The sequence below is a fragment of the Patella vulgata genome, chromosome 2 (genome assembly GCF_932274485.2).
Source record: "Patella vulgata chromosome 2, xgPatVulg1.2, whole genome shotgun sequence".
In the NCBI taxonomy this organism is placed as follows: Eukaryota; Metazoa; Mollusca; class Gastropoda; family Patellidae; genus Patella; species Patella vulgata.
The window spans coordinates 63,891,973-63,919,801 of record NC_065880.2 but is presented as its reverse complement, the minus strand read 5'-3'; the positions used below and the strand labels follow the sequence as shown (position 1 = coordinate 63,919,801).

At 35.8% G+C, this 27,829-nt stretch overlaps 2 long non-coding RNA genes across 2 annotated transcripts; both read right to left on the bottom strand.

Moving 5' to 3' along the window:
* Nucleotides 1-16,070: 16,070 nt before the first annotated feature.
* On the bottom strand, nucleotides 16,071-18,047 carry LOC130010818 (uncharacterized). The gene is made up of 3 exons (XR_008786095.1): nucleotides 17,539-18,047; nucleotides 16,905-17,055; nucleotides 16,071-16,585 (listed from the first exon to the last, which is right to left on the bottom strand). It is a non-coding gene; the product is annotated as an uncharacterized LOC130010818 (long non-coding RNA).
* A 5,414-nt stretch (nucleotides 18,048-23,461) lies between these two features.
* Nucleotides 23,462-25,735, bottom strand: LOC130010816 (uncharacterized). Its single transcript, XR_008786093.1, has 3 exons — nucleotides 25,169-25,735; nucleotides 24,577-24,709; nucleotides 23,462-24,256 (listed from the first exon to the last, which is right to left on the bottom strand). It is a non-coding gene; the product is annotated as an uncharacterized LOC130010816 (long non-coding RNA).
* Nucleotides 25,736-27,829: the final 2,094 nt, after the last annotated feature.

The window sequence follows — 27,829 nt, the reverse complement described above, 5'->3', positions numbered from 1 at the left end:
ATCGAATTTTTTTTTAGGTCATTCTGACCTATATTTCGACGATTTTTTTGAAAACTTTGATCCTTAATTTCACCAAGGGGAGATAATTTAGAAAATTTCCAAGGACATCATTGAAGTCGCATTGGCAAGATCTACTAACATTCTAAATTTCACGAAAATCGCACAACTATTAAAGAAGTTGTCAAATTGGTAATAACTTCCGGTTCGAAATGACAGCGACGAATTTTCGAAATGTAAAAATCCGAAATTGCAGATTTGAAGTAAATGTTTCAAGATACTCAAAGAAAAAAGAATTAGTAAAATAGGTCAAATAGTCACAGAGTTACAGCATTGTAGGTCAAATGCATTCCTTCGTAAAATTCGGTGATTTCGGATTCGTAAAACGTTTTGAAAATATATTTAATCAACAGCCACCACCCATTTTTGGGGGGATAGGTAAAAGTTTCAGAACGATCCTATGGTTAGATTCTGAGAAATCCGATTTGTGGACAAAACACAAAAAAAAAAATAACAATAATAATCTTAACAGAAACAATAAGCTTTCATATGTAATATGAAAGCTTAACTAGATCTGCATAGCAGATATCAAAGCTTTCATATAAACTTCAAAAGGGGTTATTAGAATCTATGAATCAACAACCACTCTGACGGAAGATATTCTCTGGGCTAAAAAATCTTTTTTCTCTCAGCTACGAGAGATACGTAGAATTAAACCGGCCCAGAGCCGACCGTGTTGATACGAAGCCGCTTATTTGACATTGACACATAACTGAAGGTGAATAGGCCTACCCGTCCAGTTAATACAATGGGCAATCTCACATCGGTCCACTAAAGAGAGGCACATGCTAGTCGCCCCCTACTTCCCCAAGACATTTAGTCCAAACCTTGACTCTCATACATATAAACCATTTGGTACTACATGTACATGTATTTCGTACTTATATCATATTAAACCCCTCGGCCGCCATGTTGAATCACACAGTATTTAACGTTCTATATCCTAACATCTTTATGAAATCAACGACAAATCTAAACTTGGGCACTCCAACCATTTTTATTTTTACATCATTCAGTTTTTTTTAAATAAGTAATTCTATCACAAATTATAGTGAAGACTGGACCACTAAACTAGTTACCCATCAGTTTTTCTTTGTGTTAATGCGTTCTACATTTTCAAAGCAATGATTCTTATAATGTGCGAGCCGCCATGACACCGGCGGATATTATAACTTCGATAGGCGAGAAACTTCAGGTAGCAGTTGGGTTTCATCAAATCATATAATTATGCGGTACGGCTTCACCTTTATTTCAATGGGAATTGGTTTATTATATGTGCAGTGCAGTTTTAGGTCAGTTTATGTGTAAATTAAGGGAGCTATACATAGGCCAGTAACCTTTTTGTAGTCATTTGACTAAAAAAAACTTGCGGAAAGGAACTCCGTAGGACAAGCCACTACTGTGGCAGGAGTAAGGCGGAAGACATCAGTAGTGGAACCATTTCTAAGTTAATCCCGAAGTGCGTTGCTATTGTAAGAATATATAAAATCGGGTTTCCGTTCCGCTTTTTTTTTGCTGTAGTTTGAGTAATGAGTTAGAGCGTATATTTTGTAGTCAAAAAATCATTGCAAATAGAAGACCTCATCCCCACCACCACCAACCTGTAATACACTAGCTAGCTTGTGTATTTCCATATTCCATTTCCGAGAGATAGATAGAGAACACGCGAAATATAAAGTGATTTTTCCTACAATCAGGGACCATAATTCATGAAGTTACGATTCGATATGCGCAAATATCGAAAGGAACCATATCTTTGGGTTATAAACATGCATGTCAAGTTTCATCAAAATCTTTCACTGTGAAAAACCGGGGCTAAGTCATCTGAAATCAAACAAATTTTACAATGTAGGTAGTGAAAACAAAATGTTATGTTAAGCGTTGTTCGAGGGTGGGGTGGGTGCATAAAATTCCATCAAAATCTTTCACTGTGAAAAACCGGGGCTAAGTCATCTGAAATCAAACAAATTTTACAATGTAGGTAGTGAAAACAAAATGTTATGTTAAGCGTTGTTCGAGGGTGGGGTGGGTGCATAAAATTCCATCAAAATCTTTCACTGTGAAAAACCGGGGCTAAGTCATCTGAAATCAAACAAATTTTACAATGTAGGTAGTGAAAACAAAATGTTATGTTAAGCGTTGTTCGAGGGTGGGGTGGGTGCATAAAATTCCAAATGCAAAAGGTTATTTTTCGTGCACGCCAATATGCACACAGGATTTCGATTTTTCGTCCTACCTAAAAAAACTGCACGCAAAGTTAGTTGTCGGGCCTTCGGTCAAGAACCACAGACAAAGGGAGAGAACGGGGACCTCTGTTTTGCATACCATCCAAGCGACTAGGCACTAATCCTTGTACCATGGACGAGGGGACGGGCGTTTTTCGTCCCATCGAAACGACTAGACACAGATCCTTGCTAGGCCTTCCATACTTCACCACTGCCAACGGGGAACCACTTTGACCTCGGGTTTTCGTACCATCCAAACGACTAGACACTAATCCTTGCAAGGCCTTCCGTTCTGCCGCAAATGAGCAACGCTGGCCTCGTTTTGTCGTAACATACAAACGACTAGACAATGTTTCATAATTTAGTCATGTTCGCGTGGGTGGGTTGGCAGCAGAATTGATATGTACATGATAGTGACACGAGGAGGGGGGGGGGAGCGGGGTGTACACAAATCACACAAATCAGAGCTTTGTAATACACGCATATACTTGATATACTAAATACACAAATGGCTGAATTTCGAGACATTTCTGGCACTCTTTTATCACATATATATCAATAAAATATGCCTCAGACCCATTGTTTATTTTTAAATTTGAATTAGACTCGTAACAAAATATATTTTCTGGCAACAAATAGCATATAAATAAAACTAGATTTACTTTCTGATTATTTTTTTTAAATGAAATCATTCCTGGGCTTTTATTGACATTTCAGAAAATGTAGAGTTGGTCCCATGCACTTGAGGCCAAGGTCCTTGAAGTTGTACAGCTGCACCCGGTGACCGATATTTATTTAACGGGGAATAAGTGATAATTCATATTATAACAGTAAATAATTAAAATATCCCATAGGGATTATAATAATATGTATATCATGTAGATGTGCATGTAGGTTAAAATTGTGACCTCTGTAAATAGGCCCGTTCCTTGCATTTAGTTTTAGAGTTAGGAGTGCTAAAATTGAGAGAGCGAAATGGGGTTGATCGACCACTCGACACAAACTAGGTCATTTCGGGACTAACGTATGGTTCAATTTTATTTCAATAATTCGCTTGCGCGTAGGGGTCTAGCAGTGGGGGGAAACCGGGTGATCCTGAAAAAATACACAGGTTGGACGGGCGACCTACTCCTTGTCACGTACGGAAAGATACCCCAGCAGTCAAAATAGGTCAAAATAGGCGATTTCGGTTTCTAGTGTCGATGCATCGTTACGGTCAGTTTAAAAAATTATCTTTTAAGGATAATGTGTATAGTACCAATACCTATCACATACGGAAGAGGCGATAAAATCTCTTTGCATTTCCAATTTCAAAATTAATTAAAACCAATATTAAATTCCGAAAATCGTTTTTTTGCTAAAACTCTTTTCTTTTTAATGTGATCAAAATGGGGGTAAAGCACAGAGTCAGGGGTGGTAATGGGCGTATTGTGTCCTAATTTCATGGTTTTCGGACAATCGGTGCCAGTGTCACGGCGAAATTCCACTTTTTTCCCCTCATGGAAGCCGTAAATTGACGCAAGGAGTAGGGTCGCCTGTCCAACCTTGTGGGTTTTCTCCGGGTCCTCCGGTTTCCTCCCACTGCTAAAGACCCCTACGCGCAAGCGAATTATTGAAATAAAATTAAACCATATGTTGGTCCCGAAATGACCTAGTTTGTGTCGAGTGGACGTTAAACCCCATTTCTCTCTCTCTCTCTCTCCGTAAATTGACTTGAGGCCAGTGTCCTTTAAGTTGTACAGCGGCACCAGGTGACCGATATTTATTTAACGGGGAATAAGTGATAATTCATATTATAGCAGTAAATAATTAAAATATTTCATAGGGATTATAATAATATATCATGTCTGGGTATTACAGGGTTAAAACCAATATTAAATTCCGAAAATCGTTTTTTTGCTAAAACTCTTTTTTTTTAATGGGATCAAAATGGGGGTAAAGCATAGAGTCCGGGGTGGTAATGGGCGTATTGTGTCCAAATTTCATGGTTTTCGGACAATCGGTGCCGGTGTCACGGCGAAATTCCACTTTTTTCCCCTCATGGAAGCCGTAAATTGACTTAGAAAAAAAAAACGACGAAAGGCAGGTGACAAGAACAAACGACTTGAACGAATGCAGGTATCACCTTGAAATTTTCAGGGTGCCTAGGTACCAACGTGAAAAGTTGCTCGCCGGAATTTAGTACCCATGGTACCGTTGGTTCCTGTGTAGCGCATGCGCGAAATCAAAACCAGCTAAACTCGAAAACAACCTTGTCGGCACGGAAAACATCAAAGGAGAAATTCGAATTTTTGAAATATTCAAATACCAAACATTCGACCATGATCCAGGCTATCCTCAAATGTATTAATTTCGGTAATAGGAGACAGATTCTCTAAGCCACGACCAATTGTGTATGTTTTCAAGCCCATAAATGTGGATTTTTCACTAATTTTCATTTTCATTTCAAAATGGCGTCCATCAGTTGACCTAAATCAAAATTCTAAACCGATAGATTTTTAGGCTTTCCTTCAAGCATTCAGAAAATGTAACTCTTATGTCTTTAAGTAAAATATTGCAAAAGCCGTATGGACTTTTCACATTTTGAGATGGTGGCACTTCCGGTTTGCTCGACAAACTCCATATTTTGTGTACTCATCAGTACTGTCTTAGCTAGTACAGAAAAAAAATTTCAAGGCAATCTGACCTATATTTCGTCGATTTTTTTGAAAACTTTGATCCTTAATTTCACCAAGGGGAGATAATTTAGAAAATTTCCAAGGACATCATTGAAGTCGCATTGGCAAGATCTACTAACATTCTAAATTTCACGAAAATCGCACAACTATTAAAGAAGTTGTCAAATTGGTAATAACTTCCGGTTCGAAATGACAGCGACGAATTTTCGAAATGCCAAAATCCGAAATTGCAGATTTGAAGTAAATGTTTCAAGATACTCAAAGAAAAAAGAATTAGTAAAATAGGTCAAATAGTCACAGAGTTACAGCATTGTAGGTCAAATGCATTCCTTCGTAAAATTCGGTGATTTCGGATTCGTAAAACGTTTTGAAAATATATTTAATCAACAGCCACCACCCATTTTTGGGGGGATAGGTAAAAGTTTCAGAACGATCCTATGGTTAGATTCTGAGAAATCCGATTTGTGGACAAAACACAAAAAAAAAATAACAATAATAATCTTAACAGAAACAATAAGCTTTCATATGTAATATGAAAGCTTAACTAGATCTGCATAGCAGATATCAAAGCTTTCATATAAACTTCAAAAGGGGTTATTAGAATCTATGAATCATCAACCACTCTGACGGATGTAGAAAGGAATATATTGTTACTAAATCTGTTGTACTGTTTCTTGTTATGGTAAAGAAAACATGAATACAACTATGAGATTTGTATAGAATTGGCATTAATCAATATATTTATTGTTTAATACTACATGTATATTATAGATACAAAGTGAATTAAATGAACCCAATTACATGTACTTTATATAAGCAATGTTTTTTTATTCATCGTTACTTTGAAATCACATTATTTTCATTGATGATAAAAAGGTTGTATTTGTACCGAATCCAAAAAGTATGTTGTATGACATTGCATTATCTGTACCAATTATTTATTTGCAAACCAATATACAATGTTTATTTCTACTCCAATATATTTGTTTCAACCCATGATAGTTTATTCACTCTTCTCACTTAAATACAAGAATAACACACGATTAAATTACTGAAACAAGTAATGCTGGTAGATTATAATTTGATATTGTATACCATTTACTCTCTGTTAGATAAGGCGACGTGGTAATCTGTTAGCTAAACATACATGGAAGTATATGTTAGATAACTACAATTTATGATATATTTTAAACCAAGGAAGTGGCCTTTCTAAAAATAAAAAAAAACTAGATCTGCATAGCAGATATGAAAGCTTTCATATTAACTGCAAAGGGGGTTATTAGAATCTATTGAAACAATAAGTATAAATGTCATCAGGTATCTGAAAAATTACATTTACCTTATGAACACAATGGGAAAAATACAAAACAAAAATTGTCGACTTGTGGCTACCATCCAAGGCATATTTAGAAAACCGTATATTATATACCTAGTACGCAGGACAGGAATTAGTTGTGCTTCAATGTAAACCGGCCAGTTTCTTCCCTTTAGTTTTAGAGTTAGGTGTGATTTTCAAAGGATTCAATCGGAAATCGCTGAAAATCAATTGGCTTCTTCATCTCATGACCTTAAACACTGTATAAATTTAAAGTCAATCGGATATTGAATTTAGCCTCTAGAGCGTCCACAAGATTTTTTAAAGTGATCAAGGGCAATAACTCTGACGGTAATTATCGGAAATGGTAGTAAATATCAGATATCGCTGAACATCAATACTGTAGGCATCTTCGTGTCACGACCTTAAACACTGCGCATAAATTTAAAGTCAATCGGATATTAACTTTGGCCTCTAGAGCGTCCACAAGATATTTTGAAGTGATCCGGGGCCACAACTCTGGCAGTAAATATCAGATATCGCCTACTTCGTCTCATGACCTTAACCTCTGTGTATAAATTTAAAGTCAATCGGACATTAACTTTGGCCTCTAGAGCATCCACAAGATTTTTTTTAAGTGATGAAGGGCCTTAACTCTGACAGTAGTTATCGGAAATCGCTGAAAATCAATTGGCTTCTTCATCTCATGACCTTAAACACTGTGTATAAATTTAAAGTCAATCGGATATTGAATTTAGCCTCTAGACACTGTGTATAAATTTAAAGTAATCGGATATTAACTTTAGCCGTCCGGACGGCGGCGACGACAATATACGACCACATTTCAATGTAGGCGTATAAAAATTAACCGATGGCATATAATATTTAATGTATGATAAAGTCAAAATAGTCGATTTCGGTTTTTGGTGTTGCGTTCATTTTAAAAAAATGTCTTTTACGGATAATGTGTATAGTACTAATAGCAATCACATACGGAAGAGGCGATAAGATCCCTTTGCATTTGGAATTTCAAAATTAATTAAAACCAAATTTAAATTCCGAAAATCGGTTGTTTATTTTTTGCTGAAACTCCTTTTTTTTAATCTGATCAAAATGGGAGTAAGTCACAGAGTGGTTAATGGCGCATTGTGTCCGAATTTCATGGTTTTGGGACAATCGGTGCCGGTGTCGTGGCGAAATTCCAATTTTTTCGCCCTTACAGAAGCCGTAAATGGCGGAAAAAAAGAACGGCAGTAACCGTGTCAAGAACAAACGACCTGAACGAATGCAGGTATCGCCTTGAAGTTTTCAGTGCACCTAGGTACCAACGTGAAAAGTTTCTCGTCGGAATTTGGTAGTCAACGTACCTTTGGTTCCAGCGTGGCGCATGCGCGAAGTAAAAAGAAATTACGGTCGACTTTGGGATTTCGGAGTGGTTTGGTAGGTGACGGTGGATCAGGGACTCAGATTGATCTAACATGGCGATCATAACAATATGATAATCACATTGAAGAATGAGCAAATTTTCGCGACCGGGTTGATTTGCTCTACTCAGGCAACGTTCCTGTGCTCCGATTGCCTTCAAATTTGCACAGAATGTACCTTGGGATTCTAGCTATCACATATTAAAAATAGAGTGTTGGATTCCGAGAACGTTCAAAATAAATTCAAAACCCACCCCCAACAATCAAAGGTTTTTTGCTTAAAAAATTGCCGTATTTTATCGAATTTTTATTGTTCTTGATATCTGAGGATTTTCTCAATTTAATATGTGATAAATATCATCGCGGCGCAGCCAACCGCTAGAAATTCCAGAGATTTGGACCATCGGAAGGATGCCTCAGCAGTCAAAAAAGGTCAAAATAGGCGATTTCGGTTTCTAGTGTCGATACATCGTTACGGTCCTTTTAAAAAATTGTCTTTTAAGGATAATGTGTATAGTACCAATACCTATCACATACGGAAGAGGCGATAAAATCTCTTTGCATTTGCAATTTCAAAATTAATTAAAACCAATATTAAATTCCGAAAATCGGTTTTTTGCTAAAACTCTTTTTTTTTTAAATCGGATCAAAATGGGAGTAAGGCACAGAGTCCGGGGTCGTAATGGGCGTATTGTGTCCAAATTTCATGGTTTTCGGACAATCGGTGCCGGTGTCACGGCGTTATTCGACTTTTTCCCCCCATGGAAGCCGTAAATTGACTTGAGGCCAGGGTCCTTGAAGTTGTACAGCTGCACCGGGTGACCGATATTTATTTAACGGGGAATAAGTGATAATTCATATTATAGCAGTAAATAATTAAAATATTTCATAGGGATTATAATAATATGTATATCATGTAGGTGTGCATATCTGATATGCTGCGTATTACAGGCTTAAAACCAATATTAAATTCCGAAAATCGTTTTTTAGCTAAAACTCTTTTTTTTTAATCGGATCAAAATAGGAGTAAGGCACGGAGTCCGGGGTGGTAATGGGCGTATTGTGTCCAAATTTCATGGTTTTCGGACAATCGGTGCCGGTGTCACAGCGAAATTCCACTTTTTTCCCCTCATGGAAGCCGTAAATTGACGAAAGGCAGGTGACAAGAACAAACGACTTGAACGAATGCAGGTATCACCTTGAAATTTTCAGGGTACCTAGGTACCACCGTGAAAAGTTGCTCGCCGGAATTTAGTACTCATGGTACCTTTGGTTCCAGCGTAGCGCATGCGCGAAGTCAAATCCAGCTAAACTCGAAAACAACCTTGTCGGCACGGAAAACATCAAAGGAGAAATTCGAATTTTTGAAATATTCAAATACCAAACGTTCGACCATGATCCAGGCTATCCTGAAATATATTAATTTCGGTAATAGGAGACATATTCTCTAGGTCACGACCAATTGTATATGTTTTCAAGCCCATAAATGTGGATTTTTCACTAATTGTCATTTTCAATTCAAAATGGCGTCCATCATTTGCCGGAAATCAAAATTGTGTTCTCTACCGTTTTTCGGCTTTCCTTCAAGGATTCGGAAAATATAATTGCCTTGTCTGTAAGTAAAATATCAAAAAAGCCTTATGTAATTTTCACATTTCAAGATGGTGGCATTTACGGTTTGAGCTACAAACTCATTTTTTTGTGTACGAATCAGTAGTGTCGTAGCTAGTAAAGAAAAAAAAAAATCAAGGCAATCTGACCTATATTTCGTCGATTTTTTTGAAAACTTTGATCCTTAATTTCATCAAGGGGAGATAATTTAGAAAATTTCTAATAATATTTATGAAGTCGCATTGATAAGATCTACTTACATTCTAAATTTCATGAAAATCGTGCAACTATTAAAAAAGTTGTCAAATTATCTCAACTTCCGGTTCAAAATCACAGCGACGAATTTTCGAAATTCGAAAAGTCGAAATTGCAGATTTTAAGTAAATGTTTCAAGGCACCCCTCAAAAAAAGAATTAGTAAAATAGGTCAAATAGTTACAAAGTTACAGTAATGTAGGTCAAATGAATTTGTTCGTAAAATTCGGTGATTTCGGATTCGAAAAACGATTTGGAAATATATTTAATCAACATTCGCACACCATTTTTTTTTGGGGGGGGGGGGTAGGTCAAAGTTTCAGATTGATCCTATGGTTAGATTCTGAGAAATCCGATTTGTAGAGATGACACAAAAAAAAAAAAAATAATAATAGGAATAATAACAAAGTCTAACACTGTAAGTACCAAATAGTCATACGAGATATGTGCATCTCATCAAATTCAGCTTATACCATACCCACAATAATGTTACGGAGTCAGTGAGTTCAAGTTAGACAATACGCTGACCTTCCACTGACCATGCTTATAATATAAAATCTGTCAATGACAGCTGATTCATTGTTTAGTTTTTTATATGATATATTTAATATCAATAATATATGTATATGCATGCTTTATTTTACTTTACACGACCTCTAAAAATGCCCCAAATCGTAAAAATACGACTTTTGGGATTTCGATCTCCTTTTTTCGGCTACCCCGGACATTTTCAAAAAATGATACAATGATTTCACACAACAGGCCAGCTATTAGCCTCTCGATTGACAGGCCAGCTATTAGCCTCTCGATTGACAAGAGTTTCATCGCCCTCCATTCATTATAACCAATGTCATCGTGCCCTAAAGAATCAACAAATCAGCTTGCTTATCTCTGCTTACCCTAGGCTCATCTTTGAACTCAATCATGACATTGACCTAGTGAACGCCTACACCAAGTTTGAACATTCTAGCTTAATTAGAAGGAGAGTTCTTGTGTTCCAAAGTCCCGGCCCTTCAAATTGCTTCTATTTTTCATTTTCAATTCAAAATGGTGACCATCACGTGACCGAAATCAAAATTCTGATCCGATAGATTTTTAGGCATTCCTTCCAGGATTCCGAAAATATGACGCCCGAGTCTGTAAGTTAAATAGCAAAAAAGCCTTTTTGATTTTTCACGTTTAAAGATGGTGGCACTTCCGGTTCGATCGACAAACTCCATATTTTGTGTACGAATCAGTAATTACTTGTCTAGTATCGAATTTTTTTTTTAGGTCATTCTGACCTATATTTCGACGATTTTTTTGAAAACTTTGATCCTTAATTTCACCAAGGGGAGATAATTTAGAAAATTTCCAAGGACATCATTGAAGTCGCATTGGCAAGATCTACTAACATTCTAAATTTCACGAAAATCGCACAACTATTAAAGAAGTTGTCAAATTGGTAATAACTTCCGGTTCGAAATGACAGCGACGAATTTTCGAAATGCCAAAATCCGAAATTGCAGATTTGAAGTAAATGTTTCAAGATACTCAAAGAAAAAAGAATTAGTAAAATAGGTCAAATAGTCACAAAGTTACAGCATTGTAGGTCAAATGCATTCCTTCGTAAAATTCGGTGATTTCGGATTCGTAAAACGTTTTGAAAATATATTTAATCAACAGCCACCACCCATTTTTGGGGGGATAGGTAAAAGTTTCAGAACGATCCTATGGTTAGATTCTGAGAAATCCGATTTGTGGACAAAACACAAAAAAAAAAATAACAACTAGATCTGCATAGCAGATATCAAAGCTTTCATATAAACTTCAAAAGGGGTTATTAGAATCTATGAATCATCAACCACTCTGACGGATGTAGAAAGGAATATATTGTTACTAAATCTGTTGTACTGTTTCTTGTTATGGTAAAGAAAACATGAATACAACTATGAGATTTGTATAGAATTGGCATTAATCAATATATTTATTGTTTAATACTACATGTATATTATAGATACAAAGTGAATTAAATGAACCCAATTACATGTACGTTATATAAGCAATGTTTTTTTATTCATCGTTACTTTGAAATCACATTATTTTCATTGATGATAAAAAGGTTGTATTTGTACCGAATCCAAAAAGTATGTTGTATGACATTGCATTATCTGTACCAATTATTTATTTGCAAACCAATATACAATGTTTATTTCTACTCCAATATATTTGTTTCAACCCATGATAGTTTATTCACTCTTCTCACTTAAATACAAGAATAACACACGATTAAATTACTGAAACAAGTAATGCTGGTAGATTATAATTTGATATTGTATACCATTTACTCTCTGTTAGATAAGGCGACGTGGTAATCTGTTAGATAAACATACATGGAAGTATATGTTAGATAACTACAATTTATGATATATTTTAAACCAAGGAAGTGGCCTTTCTAAAAATAAAAAAAAATAAAGGAAAATATATTTCATACAATTGTTATACTGTTACTGTTATCGTGAAGAAACATGATTGTTTATTTAATGTTGTTTATGACAAACATGTAATCATGTACATTTTTTAAATAAGAACAATTATGCTACATGTATGAATAACTCTCAAAAATTATGTTTTCATCAATCCAAGTATTTTTTTATTTGTATTACTTGATTTATACTGAATAAAGATTACACAAACATACAAAATGGTGTTGGCTGTGTGACTGAATTCCTCGTTGAGAAGTGGTATCGGGTGTCCCATAGAGAAGAAGCAAACCCTCCTTGTGATACACTTGTGAACATTTTAAAAGACCCATTTCGCTGTGTTCCAGAAAAATCCCCATTATAGCTAGTGCATTACATGGTTGTTGTTGGGGGAAAGGTGGGTCTTTTCTATTGGCAATGATTTACTTTTTATAGGCCCACATTGAAATGTGGTCGTATATTGTCGTCGCCCCCCTTTTGCTGTTAATATCCGATTGACTTTAAATTTATACGCAGTGTTTAAGGTCATAAGACGAAGAAGCCTTTGATTTGCTCTGCCCAGGCAACGTTCCTGTGCTCCGATTGCCTTCAAATATGCACAGAATGTACCTTGGGATTCTAGCTATCACATATTAAAAATAGAAGAGTGTTGGATTCCGAGAACGTTCAAAATAAATTCAAAACCCGCCCCCAACAATCAAAGGTTTTTTGCTTAAAAAATTGCCGTATTTTATCGAATTTTTATTGTTCTTGATATCTGAGGATTTTTCTCAATTTAGTATGTGATAAATATCATCGCGGCGCAGCCAACCGCTAGAAATTCCAGAGATTTGGACCACCGGAATGATGCCTCAGCAGTCAAAAAAGGTCAAAATAGGCGATTTCGGTTTCTAGTGTCGATACATCGTTACGGTCATTTTAAAAAATTGTCTTTTAAGGATAATGTGTATAGTACCAGTACCTATCACATACGGAAGAGGCGATAAAATCTCTTTGCATTTGCAATTTCAAAATTAATTAAAACCAATATTAAATTCCGAAAATCGTTTTTTTGCTAAAACTTTTTTTTTTTAATCGGATCAAAATGGGAGTAAGACACAGAGTCCGGGGTGGTAATGGGCGTATTGTGTCCAAATTTCATGGTTTTCGGACAATCGGTGCCGGTGTCACGGCGAAATTCCACTTTTTTCCCCTCATGGAAGCCGTAAATTGACTTGAAGCCAGGGTCCTTGAAGTTGTACAGCTGCACCCGGTGACCGATATTTATTTAACGGGGAATAAGTGATAATTCATATTATAGCAGTAAATAATTAAAATATTTCATAGGGATTATAATAATATCTATATCTTGTCTGGGTACAGGGTTAAAACCAATATTAAATTCCGAAAATCGTTTTTTTGCTAAAACTCTTTTTTTTTAATGGGATCAAAATGGGGGTAAGGCACAGAGTCCGGGGTGGTAATGGACGTATTGTGTCCAAATTTCATGGTTTTCGGACAATCGGTGCCGGTGTCACGGCGAAATTCCACTTTTTTCCCCTCATGGAAGCCGTAAATTGACTTAGAAAAAAAACGACGAAAGGCAGGTGACAAGAACAAACGACTTGAACGAATGCAGGTATCACCTTGAAATTTTCAGGGTACCTAGGTACCAACGTGAAAAGTTGCTCGCCGGAATTTAGTACTCATGGTACCTTTGGTTCCAGCGTAGCGCATGCGCGAAGTCAAATCCAGCTAAACTCGAAAACAACCTTGTCGGCACGGAAAACATCAAAGGAGAAATTCGAATAAAAAATGATACAATGATTTCACACAACAGGCCAGCTATTAGCCTCTCGATTGACAAGAGTTTCATCGCCCTCCATTCATTATAACCAATGTCATCGTGCCCTAAAGAATCAACAAATCAGCTTGCTTATCTCTGCTTACCCTAGGCAAAAAATGCTCATCTTTGAACTCAATCATGACATTGACCTAGTGAACGCCTACACCAAGTTTGAACATTCTAGCTTAATTAGAAGGAGAGTTCTTGTGTTCCAAAGTCCCGGCCCTTCAAATTGCTTCTATTTTTCATTTTCAATTCAAAATGGTGACCATCACGTGACCGAAATCAAAATTCTGATTCGATAGATTTTTAGGTATTCCTTCCAGGATTCCAAAAATATGACGACCGAGTCTGTAAGTAAAATAGCAAAAAAGCCTTTTTGATTTTTCACGTTTAAAGATGGTGGCACTTCCGGTTCGATCGACAAACTCCATATTTTGTGTACGAATCAGTAATTACTTGTCTAGTATCGAATTTATTTTTTAGGTCATTCTGACCTATATTTCGACGATTTTTTTGAAAACTTTGATCCTTAATTTCACCAAGGGGAGATAATTTAGAAAATTTCCAAGGACATCATTGAAGTCGCATTGGCAAGATCTACTAACATTCTAAATTTCACGAAAATCGCACAACTATTAAAGAAGTTGTCAAATTGGTAATAACTTCCGGTTCGAAATGACAGCGACGAATTTTCGAAATGCCAAAATCCGAAATTGCAGATTTGAAGTAAATGTTTCAAGATACTCAAAGAAAAAAGAATTAGTAAAATAGGTCAAATAGTCACAGAGTTACAGCATTGTAGGTCAAATGCATTCCTTCGTAAAATTCGGTGATTTCGGATTCGTAAAACGTTTTGAAAATATATTTAATCAACAGCCACCACCCATTTTTGGGGGGATAGGTAAAAGTTTCAGAACGATCCTATGGTTAGATTCTGAGAAATCCGATTTGTGGACAAAACACAAAAAAAAAATAACAACTAGATCTGCTAAGCAGATATTAAAGCTTTCATATTCACAGTCACTGTCACATGTCATAGAAATAATATGAACAGAAAAAAAAAATCATTATAATGAGTAAAAATTTGGTGAAGTTAATTCGATTTTTCACTGGTAAATAATTAAATAGACAAGTGGCATAACTTGACCCGCATCCCATCAGCTATCCTGAAAAATGCTGGAAAAATTAAACAAGTAAATTGTGTTAAGTACTTGGTTAATTAAGACAGGCATATGCCTTTGCTATACAGGATGACATGAGGGAAATTTAGCTTGGGAGGTGTAGGCCTGCAGCCAAAATTTCTAGCTAGCTTAGAAACACAACTCCGCTACACGGTCTTCCATAAAAGAAAAACTATACATTTTTGGAAAGCTTATGATGCCAGGAAGACAAAATCTGGGAGTTCCAAGCAAAATGTTTGCAATTTATTGATTTAGGGCCAGATGAAATTCGTCAAAATTGTCAAATAAATGCTATTTGTGTACTAACAATTCTGAAGTTGACATAAAATTAAATAGTTGGTAAAACACCTCATGCCTTCATCCTTGGCAATGAACAGTTTATTGGACAGATTTTGATGTAAATAAAAATGCTCAAAACACAAATGTCATGGGTGAATAAAGAATTGTGGAAATCCATTAACGGTAAAAAAGAATTATCTCCCTTTCTGTCAAATGCCTGTAATTGATAGACTATCAGGTCTTGTATGAATCATAAGACCAGGTGTGGGCAAACAAGCCCAATAATTATTTTGTTTGTTGGATCTCAAGGGCCTGTTAGGGTTGGTTGTTGGATGTTTGCTCAGAAATTATCGCTTGTATGGAACATGCTAGAGTCGATTTGTAGCATATTCTAGCCAGGGGATATGTTTGACAGTAGTTGAGTGATATGCTTTTGAAATAATGGAGATCAGTAGCACTTTATAAGCATTGAACCACATGATTTTTTTCCACTAAGATAAACATTCTAAACCCACATACATGTTCCCTTTCAATTAGCCACTACAGTATTTTTACAACTGTAATGTAGCTGTGAACTACTATTTCGGATATGATTAATGGTCAAATTACAAACATACATGTAGATATAAGTTAAAAAAAATAATTGTGTATCTGGGCTGGAATGAAGGGAAAGGTTAGAAAACAGGATGGACAGTTGTGAAATTATTTATTAAAGTGAAACAATCATTGAAAATCAAAATTAAACAGTTACTCTGCACATCAAATGTCATCAAAGTTAATCTTCATTATCATCATCACTGTCACTAAATGTATTAACATCAAATTCGGTCTCTTTAACAGTTTTTTTTTCATTTTCACATTGACTACACATGCACAGGTCTGTACAAGAAAGGGGGGTTGGGATGGCCTAGAGTGCCGCGCTTCGACCTCTAGCTGGTCGGTCACCTCTGGCTTGTGGCTGTGGCTTTGATCCCAGGTGTGAGCGTATGTGGCATGGAGATAGAGGCGTCTTCTCAACCTCGTGGGTTTCCTCCGGTTTCCTCTCACTGCTAAAGACCCATACGCGCAAGCGAATTATTGAAATAAAATTGAAACCGTATGTTAGTCCCAAAATGACCTAGTTTGTATTGAGTGGACGTTAAACCCCATTTCTCTCTCTCTCTCTCTGTACAAGACAACTTTGCTGGCCATTTATGATTCTTTCTCTTATGACATCTTCACAGAATATATTGTATGTGGTTTAATATTCGACGGAGGGCTAGTCATCTTTGCTGAAAAATATAAATAAACATATACATGTACACAATTAAAACAAAATTCTGGAGCTTGGTTTACTCTCATTAATTTCGTACAACAGAGGAAAAAGACACTTACACAGGGGTTAACATCTTATTTTCATGCAGAAACCAGCTAATGAAGACAGGAAGGCATTAGCAGTACAAGGAGAGATAGAGAGGAGAATTGCGGTTTAACGTCCACTGGACAAAAACATAGTAATTTCAGGACTCACCCATGGTTCAGTTTTATTTGAATAATACCAGTGGCAAGAAGGCGGAGAATACAAATAAAAAAAACATCACAAATATTTACCTTTCTGATAACTGTCTAAGAAATTCAGTACATGTATATTGCCTATAACATTTTTGGTGATATCTGACCTCAATGGCCACACAATCTTGCCCTCTGATATGCCTTAAAATATCTTCATCCTCTTTCAATTCAGCAGCTTTCAACAGTTGGCCTACAAACAAATTTGCAAACAAATTATACACCATATAGCGTTGAATGTTGTTTGTGCTCAAGGGTGGGGGAGGGAATGTCACTTTGAGGCCTACATGTACATGTACCTGGCTGGTCAACTCTGGCATGCGGTTTAGTTCAGATCCTTTGTGTGAGCGGAAATGGTCTAGAGACAGATCGTCTTAGCAAGGCACCTACAAGTGGGCCAAGAAAATAAAAAACAAGTTAACTTCTCTATGTTTCATCCCTTGTGCAAGCAAATGTGCAACACTTTAACCAATGACTGTGCCAAATCAACAAATGGGGTAAAGGGCTTTAATGGCTAGCTTCATAACAATTTTACAGTGATTGCAGTAGCACTTCTGATTCCATTTACAACAAAAACAACAACACAATAATTAAAAACTGTAGGATGAATATATTTAATATTTATTAGTAATAATTATAAATTTAGTAAGTAACATAATATTAACATTAGGCCTACCTGAGCCTGTTTGGGTCTGAGTCTGTGTTAATACATCCTTCTTCCTATTTTCTCCAACAGTGACAAATCTGTCACGTTTTTTACATATAATACAAACAACAGGCAGCACCGATTTACTCTTTCTTTTTGCTTCAGGAGCGTAATTTGTTTGGAGAGCTAGGTCCCAGATCGTCTACACTCCCGCTATTCCCTGGTTGGATTGTAGCCGGGGATTTTAATTTTTCTTTATCTATACGATTACGGGCAGACCCAATTCGGAATTTGTCTGTAAAAGGCCTGTAGCATGTTGGGTGAAATCCAGTATCTTTTGGCGCGTCGATAAATTCCTTGTTTGATTATATCACCCGAAGTCGCCTGTTCAGCTATCCATTTCGCTCGCCCATCAAGTTTTAGCCATTCATGGGCACATTCACGGAATTTATCCCAGCGAGATTTTGTAAATAATTGTTCTCGTTCCTTTCTAAATCCTTGGTAATGAATAATACAGCGTAAATTTGATTTACGTTACGACAAAGTCTAACTTTGTAAGTACCAAATAGTCATACGAGATATGTGCATCTCATCAAATTCAGCTTATACCATACCCACAATAATGTTACGGAGTCAGTGAGTTCAAGTTAGACAATACGCTGACCTTCCACTGACCATGCTTATAATATAAAATCTGTCAATGACAGCTGATTCATTGTTTAGTTTTTTATATGATATATTTAATATCAATAATATATGTATATGCATGCTTTATTTTACTTTACACGACCTCTAAAAATGCCCCAAATCGTAAAAATACGACTTTTTGGATTTCGATCTCCTTTTTTCGGCTACCCCGGACATTTTCAAAAAATGATACAATGATTTCACACAACAGGCCAGCTATTAGCCTCTCGATTGACAAGAGTTTCATCGCCCTCCATTCATTATAACCAATGTTATCGTGCCCTAAAGAATCAACAAATCAGCTTGCTTATCTCTGCTTACCCTAGGCAAAAAATGCTCATCTTTGAACTCAATCATCACATTGACCTAGTGAACGCCTACACCAAGTTTGAACATTCTAGCTTAATTAGAAGGAGAGTTCTTGTGTTCCAAAGTCCCGGCCCTTCAAATTGCTTCTATTTTTCATTTTCAATTCAAAATGGTGACCATCACAAGACCGAAATCAAAATTCTGATCCGATAGATTTTTAGACATTCCTTCCAGGATTCCGAAAATATGACGCCCGAGTATGTAAGTAAAATAGCAAAAAAGCCTTTTTGATTTTTCACGTTTAAAGATGGTGGCACTTCCGGTTCGATCGACAAACTCCATATTTTGTGTACGAATCAGTAATTACTTGTCTAGTATCGAATTTTTTTTTTAGGTCATTCTGACCTATATTTCGACGATTTTTTTGAAAACTTTGATCCTTAATTTCACCAAGGGGAGATAATTTAGAAAATTTCCAAGGACATCATTGAAGTCGCATTGGCAAGATCTACTAACATTCTAAATTTCACGAAAATCGCACAACTATTAAAGAAGTTGTCAAATTGGTAATAACTTCCGGTTCGAAATGACAGCGACGAATTTTCGAAATGCCAAAATCCGAAATTGCAGATTTGAAGTAAATGTTTCAAGATACTCAAAGAAAAAAGAATTAGTAAAATAGGTCAAATAGTCACAAAGTTACAGCATTGTAGGTCAAATGCATTCCTTCGTAAAATTCGGTGATTTCGAATTCGTAAAACGTTTTGAAAATATATTTAATCAACAGCCACCACCCATTTTTGGGGGGATAGGTAAAAGTTTCAGAACGATCCTATGGTTAGATTCTGAGAAATCCGATTTGTGGACAAAACACAAAAAAAAAATAACAATAATAATCTTAACAGAAACAATAAGCTTTCATATGTAATATGAAAGCTTAATAATCTTAACAGAAACAATAAGCTTTCATATGTAATATGAAAGCTTAATAATCTTAACAGAAACAATAAGCTTTCATATGTAATATGAAAGCTTAATAAAGGAAAATATATTTCATACAATTGTTATACTGTTACTGTTATCGTGAAGAAACATGATTGTTTATTTAATGTTGTTTATGACAAACATGTAATCATGTACATTTTTTAAATAAGAACAATTATGCTACATGTATGAATAACTCTCAAAAATTATGTTTTCATCAATCCAAGTATTTTTTTATTTGTATTACTTGATTTATACTGAATAAAGATTACACAAACATACAAAATGGTGTTGGCTGTGTGACGGAATTCCTCGTTGAGAAGTGGTATCGGGTGTCCCATAGAGAAGAAGCAAACCCTCCTTGTGATACACTTGTGAACATTTTAAAAGACCCATTTCGCTGTGTTCCAGAAAAATCCCCATTATAGCTAGTGCATTACATGGTTGTTGTTGGGGGAAAGGTGGGTCTTTTCTATTGGCAATGATTTACTTTTTATAGGCCCACATTGAAATGTGGTCGTATATTGTCGTCGCCCCCCTTTTGCTGTTAATATCCGATTGACTTTAAATTTATACGCAGTGTTTAAGGTCATAAGACGAAGAAGCCTTTGATTTGCTCTGCCCAGGCAACGTTCCTGTGCTCCGATTGCCTTCAAATATGCACAGAATGTACCTTGGGATTCTAGCTATCACATATTAAAAATAGAAGAGTGTTGGATTCCGAGAACGTTCAAAATAAATTCAAAACCCGCCCCCAACAATCAAAGGTTTTTTGCTTAAAAAATTGCCGTATTTTATCGAATTTTTATTGTTCTGGATATCTGAGGATTTTTCTCAATTTAGTATGTGATAAATATCATCGCGGCGCAGCCAACCGCTAGAAATTCCAGAGATTTGGACCACCGGAATGATGCCTCAGCAGTCAAAAAAGGTCAAAATAGGCGATTTCGGTTTCTAGTGTCGATACATCGTTACGGTCATTTTAAAAAATTGTCTTTTAAGGATAATGTGTATAGTACCAGTACCTATCACATACGGAAGAGGCGATAAAATCTCTTTGCATTTGCAATTTCAAAATTAATTAAAACCAATATTAAATTCCGAAAATCGTTTTTTTGCTAAAACTTTTTTTTTTTTAATCGGATCAAAATGGGAGTAAGGCACAGAGTCCGGGGTGGTAATGGGCGTATTGTGTCCAAATTTCATGGTTTTCGGACAATCGGTGCCGGTGTCACGGCGAAATTCCACTTTTTTCCCCTCATGGAAGCCGTAAATTGACTTGAAGCCAGGGTCCTTGAAGTTGTACAGCTGCACCCGGTGACCGATATTTATTTAACGGGGAATAAGTGATAATTCATATTATAGCAGTAAATAATTAAAATATTTCATAGGGATTATAATAATATCTATATCTTGTCTGGGTACAGGGTTAAAACCAATATTAAATTCCGAAAATCGTTTTTTTTTGCTAAAACTCTTTTTTTTTTAATGGGATCAAAATGGGGGTAAGGCACAGAGTCCGGGGTGGTAATGGACGTATTGTGTCCAAATTTCATGGTTTTCGGACAATCGGTGCCGGTGTCACGGCGAAATTCCACTTTTTTCCCCTCATGGAAGCCGTAAATTGACTTAGAAAAAAAACGACGAAAGGCAGGTGACAAGAACAAACGACTTGAACAAATGCAGGTATCACCTTGAAATTTTCAGGGTACCTAGGTACCAACGTGAAAAGTTGCTCGCCGGAATTTAGTACTCATGGTACCTTTGGTTCCAGCGTAGCGCATGCGCGAAGTCAAATCCAGCTAAACTCGAAAACAACCTTGTCGGCACGGAAAACATCAAAGGAGAAATTCGAATAAAAAATGATACAATGATTTCACACAACAGGCCAGCTATTAGCCTCTCGATTGACAAGAGTTTCATCGCCCTCCATTCATTATAACCAATGTCATCGTGCCCTAAAGAATCAACAAATCAGCTTGCTTATCTCTGCTTACCCTAGGCAAAAAATGCTCATCTTTGAACTCAATCATGACATTGACCTAGTGAACGCCTACACCAAGTTTGAACATTCTAGCTTAATTAGAAGGAGAGTTCTTGTGTTCCAAAGTCCCGGCCCTTCAAATTGCTTCTATTTTTCATTTTCAATTCAAAATGGTGACCATCACGTGACCGAAATCAAAATTCTGATCCGATAGATTTTTAGGTATTCCTTCCAGGATTCCGAAAATATGACGACCGAGTCTGTAAGTAAAATAGCAAAAAAGCCTTTTTGATTTTTCACGTTTAAAGATGGTGGCACTTCCGGTTCGATCGACAAACTCCATATTTTGTGTACGAATCAGTAATTACTTGTCTAGTATCGAATTTTTTTTTTAGGTCATTCTGACCTATATTTCGACGATTTTTTTGAAAACTTTGATCCTTAATTTCACCAAGGGGAGATAATTTAGAAAATTTCCAAGGACATCATTGAAGTCGCATTGGCAAGATCTACTAACATTCTAAATTTCACGAAAATCGCACAACTATTAAAGAAGTTGTCAAATTGGTAATAACTTCCGGTTCGAAATGACAGCGACGAATTTTCGAAATGCCAAAATCCGAAATTGCAGATTTGAAGTAAATGTTTCAAGATACTCAAAGAAAAAAGAATTAGTAAAATAGGTCAAATAGTCACAGAGTTACAGCATTGTAGGTCAAATGCATTCCTTCGTAAAATTCGGTGATTTCGGGTTCGTAAAACGTTTTGAAAATATATTTAATCAACAGCCACCACCCATTTTTGGGGGGATAGGTAAAAGTTTCAGAACGATCCTATGGTTAGATTCTGAGAAATCCGATTTGTGGACAAAACACAAAAAAAAAATAACAATAATAATCTTAACAGAAACAATAAGCTTTCATATGTAATATGAAAGCTTAATAATAATCTTAACAGAAACAATAAGCTTTCATATGTAATATGAAAGCTTAATAATCTTAACAGAAACAATAAGCTTTCATATGTAATATGAAAGCTTAATAATAACTAGATCTGCTAAGCAGATATTAAAGCTTTCATATTCACAGTCACTGTCACATGTCATAGAAATAATATGAACAGAAAAAAAAAAATCATTATAATGAGTAAAAATTTGGTGAAGTTAATTCGATTTTTCACTGGTAAATAATTAAATAGACAAGTGGCATAACTTGACCCGCATCCCATCAGCTATCCTGAAAAATGCTGGAAAAATTAAACAAGTAAATTGTGTTTAGTACTGGGTTAATTAAGACAGGCATATGCCTTTGCTATACAGGATGACATGAGGGAAATTTAGCTTGGGAGGTGTAGGCCTGCAGCCAAAATTTCTAGCTAGCTTCCATAAAAGAAAAACTATACATTTTTGGAAAGCTTATGATGCCAGGAAGACAAAATCTGGGAGTTCCAAGCAAAATGTTTGCAATTTATTGATTTAGGGCCAGATGAAATTCGTCAAAATTGTCAAATAAATGCTATTTGTGTACTAACAATTCTGAAGTTGACATAAAATTAAATAGTTGGTAAAACACCTCATGCCTTCATCCTTGGCAATGAACAGTTTATTGGACAGATTTTGATGTAAATAAAAATGCTCAAAACACAAATGTCATGGGTGAATAAAGAATTGTGGAAATCCATTAACGGTAAAAAAGAATTATCTCCCTTTCTGTCAAATGCCTGTAATTGATAGACTATCAGGTCTTGTATGAATCATAAGACCAGGTGTGGGCAAACAAGCCCAATAATTATTTTGTTTGTTGGATCTCAAGGGCCTGTTAGGGTTGGTTGTTGGATGTTTGCTCAGAAATTATCGCTTGTATGGAACATGCTAGAGTCGATTTGTAGCATATTCTAGCCAGGGGATATGTTTGACAGTAGTTGAGTGATATGCTTTTGAAATAATGGAGATCAGTAGCACTTTATAAGCATTGAACCACATGATTTTTTTCCACTAAGATAAACATTCTAAACCCACATACATGTTCCCTTTCAATTAGCCACTACAGTATTTTTACAACTGTACATGTAGCTGTGAACTACTATTTCGGATATGATTAATGGTCAAATTACAAACATACATGTAGATATAAGTTAAAAAAAATAATTGTGTATCTGGGCTGGAATGAAGGGAAAGGTTAGAAAACAGGATGAACAGTTGTGAAATTATTTATTAAAGTGAAACAATCATTGAAAATCAAAATTAAACAGTTACTCTGCACATCAAATGTCATCAAAGTTAATCTTCATTATCATCATCACTGTCACTAAATGTATTAACATCAAATTCGGTCTCTTTAACAGTTTTTTTTTTCATTTTCACATTGACTACACATGCACAGGTCTGTACAAGAAAGGGGGGTTGGGATGGCCTAGAGGGCCGAGCTTCGACCTCTAGCTGGTCGGTCACATCTGGCTTGTGGCTGTGGCTTTGATCCCAGGTGTGAGCGTATGTGGCATGGAGATAGAGGCGTCTTCTCAACCTCGTGGGTTTCCTCCGGGCACTCCGGTTTCCTCTCACTGCTAAAGACCCATACGCGCAAGCGAATTATTGAAATAAAATTGAAACCGTATGTTAGTCCCAAAATGACCTAGTTTGTGTTGAGTGGACGTTAAACCCCATTTCTCTCTCTCTCTCTCTGTACAAGACAACTTTGCTGGCCATTTATGATTCTTTCTCTTATGACATTTTCACAGAATATATTGTATGTGGTTTAATATTCGACGGAGGGCTAGTCATCTTTGCTGAAAAATATAAATAAACATATACATGTACACAATTAAAACAAAATTCTGGAGCTTGGTTTACTCTCATTAATTTCGTACAACAGAGGAAAAAGACACTTACACAGGGGTTAACATCTTATTTTCATGCAGAAACCAGCTAATGAAGGACAGGAAGGCATTAGCAGTACAAGGAGAGATAGAGAGGAGAATTGCGGTTTAACGTCCACTGGACAAAAACATAGTAATTTCAGGACTCACCCATGGTTCAGTTTTATTTGAATAATACCAGTGGCAAGAAGGCGGAGAATACAAATAAAAAAAACATCACAAATATTTACCTTTCTGATAACTGTCTAAGAAATTCAGTACATTTTTGGTGATATCTGACCTCAATGGCCACACAATCTTGCCCTCTGATATGCCTTAAAATATCTTCATCCTCTTTCAATTCAGCAGCTTTCAACAGTTGGCCTACAAACAAATTTGCAAACAAATTATACACCATATAGCGTTGAATGTTGTTTGTGCTCAAGGGTGGGGGAGGGAATGTCACTTTGAGGCCTACATGTACATGTACCTGGCTGGTCAACTCTGGCATGCGGTTTAGTTCAGATCCTTTGTGTGAGCGGAAATGGTCTAGAGACAGATCGTCTTAGCAAGGCACCTACAAGTGGGCCAAGAAAATAAAAAACAAGTTAACTTCTCTATGTTTCATCCCTTGTGCAAGCAAATGTGCAACACTTTAACCAATGACTGTGCCAAATCAACAAATGGGGTAAAGGGCTTTACAGTGATTGCAGTAGCACTTCTGATTCCATTTACAACAAAAACAACAACACAATAATTAAAAACTGTAGGATGAATATATTTAATATTTATTAGTAATAATTATAAATTTAGTAAGTAACATAATATTAACATTAGGCCTACCTGAGCCTGTTTGGGTCTGAGTCTGTGTTAATACATCCTTCTTCCTATTTTCTCCAACAGTGACAAATCTGTCACGTTTTTTACATATAATACACACAACAGGCAGCACCGATTTACTCTTTCTTTTTGCTTCAGGAGCGTAATTTGTTTGGAGAGCTAGGTCCCAGATCGTCTACACTCCCGCTATTCCCTGGTTGGATTGTAGCCGGGGATTTTAATTTTTCTTTATCTATACGATTACGGGCAGACCCAATTCGGAATTTGTCTGTAAAAGGCCTGTAGCATGTTGGGTGAAATCCAGTATCTTTTGGCGCGTCGATAAATTCCTTGTTTGATTATATCACCCGAAGTCGCCTGTTCAGCTATCCATTTCGCTCGCCCATCAAGTTTTAGCCATTCATGGGCACATTCACGGAATTTATCCCAGCGAGATTTTGTAAATAATTGTTCTCGTTCCTTTCTAAATCCTTGGTAATGAATAATACAGCGTAAATTTGATTTACGTTACGACAAAGTCTAACACTGTAAGTACCAAATAGTCATACGAGATATGTGCATCTCATCAAATTCAGCTTATACCATACCCACAATAATGTTACGGAGTCAGTGAGTTCAAGTTAGACAATACGCTGACCTTCCACTGACCATGCTTATAATATAAAATCTGTCAATAACAGCTGATTCATTGTTTAGTTTTTTATATGATATATTTAATATCAATAATATATGTATATGCATGCTTTATTTTACTTTACACGACCTCTAAAAATGCCCCAAATCGTAAAAATACGACTTTTTGGATTTCGATCTCCTTTTTTCGGCTACCCCGGACATTTTCAAAAAATGATACAATGATTCACACAACAGGCCAGCTATTAGCCTCTCGATTGACAAGAGTTTCATCGCCCTCCATTCATTATAACCAATGTCATCGTGCCCTAAAGAATCAACAAATCAGCTTGCTTATCTCTGCTTACCCTAGGCAAAAAATGCTCATCTTTGAACTCAATCATGACATTGACCTAGTGAACGCCTACACCAAGTTTGAACATTCTAGCTTAATTAGAAGGAGAGTTCTTGTGTTCCAAAGTCCCGGCCCTTCAAATTGCTTCTATTTTTCATTTTCAATTCAAAATGGTGACCATCACGTGACCGAAATCAAAATTCTGATCCGATAGATTTTTAGACATTCCTTCCAGGATTCCGAAAATATGACGCCCGAGTCTGTAAGTAAAATAGCAAAAAAGCCTTTTTGATTTTTCACGTTTAAAGATGGTGGCACTTCCGGTTCGATCGACAAACTCCATATTTTGTGTACGAATCAGTAATTACTTGTCTAGTATCGAATATTTTTTTTAGGTCATTCTGACCTATATTTCGACGATTTTTTTGAAAACTTTGATCCTTAATTTCACCAAGGGGAGATAATTTAGAAAATTTCCAAGGACATCATTGAAGTCGCATTGGCAAGATCTACTCACATTCTAAATTTCACGAAAATCGCACAACTATTAAAGAAGTTGTCAAATTGGTAATAACTTCCGGTTCGAAATGACAGCGACGAATTTTCGAAATGCCAAAATCCGAAATTGCAGATTTGAAGTAAATGTTTCAAGATACTCAAAGAAAAAAGAATTAGTAAAATAGGTCAAATAGTCACAAAGTTACAGCATTGTAGGTCAAATGCATTCCTTCGTAAAATTCGGTGATTTCGGATTCGTAAAACGTTTTGAAAATATATTTAATCAACAGCCACCACCCATTTTTGGGGGGATAGGTAAAAGTTTCAGAACGATCCTATGGTTAGATTCTGAGAAATCCGATTTGTGGACAAAACACAAAAAAAAAATAACAATAACTAGATCTGCATAGCAGATATCAAAGCTTTCATATAAACTTCAAAAGGGGTTATTAGAATCTATGAATCATCAACCACTCTGACGGATGTAGAAAGGAATATATTGTTACTAAATCTGTTGTACTGTTTCTTGTTATGGTAAAGAAAACATGAATACAACTATGAGATTTGTATAGAATTGGCATTAATCAATATATTTATTGTTTAATACTACATGTATATTATAGATACAAAGTGAATTAAATGAACCCAATTACATGTACTTTATATAAGCAATGTTTTTTTATTCATCGTTACTTTGAAATCACATTATTTTCATTGATGATAAAAAGGTTGTATTTGTACCGAATCCAAAAAGTATGTTGTATGACATTGCATTATCTGTACCAATTATTTATTTGCAAACCAATATACAATGTTTAGTTCTACTCCAATATATTTGTTTCAACCCATGATAGTTTATTCACTCTTCTCACTTAAATACAAGAATAACACACGATTAAATTACTGAAACAAGTAATGCTGGTAGATTATAATTTGATATTGTATACCATTTACTCTCTGTTAGATAAGGCGACGTGGTAATCTGTTAGATAAACATACATGGAAGTATATGTTAGATAACTACAATTTATGATATATTTTAAACCAAGGAAGTGGCCTTTCTAAAAATAAAAAAAAATAAAGGAAAATATATTTCATACAATTGTTATACTGTTACTGTTATCGTGAAGAAACATGATTGTTTATTTAATGTTGTTTATGACAAACATGTAATCATGTACATTTTTTAAATAAGAACA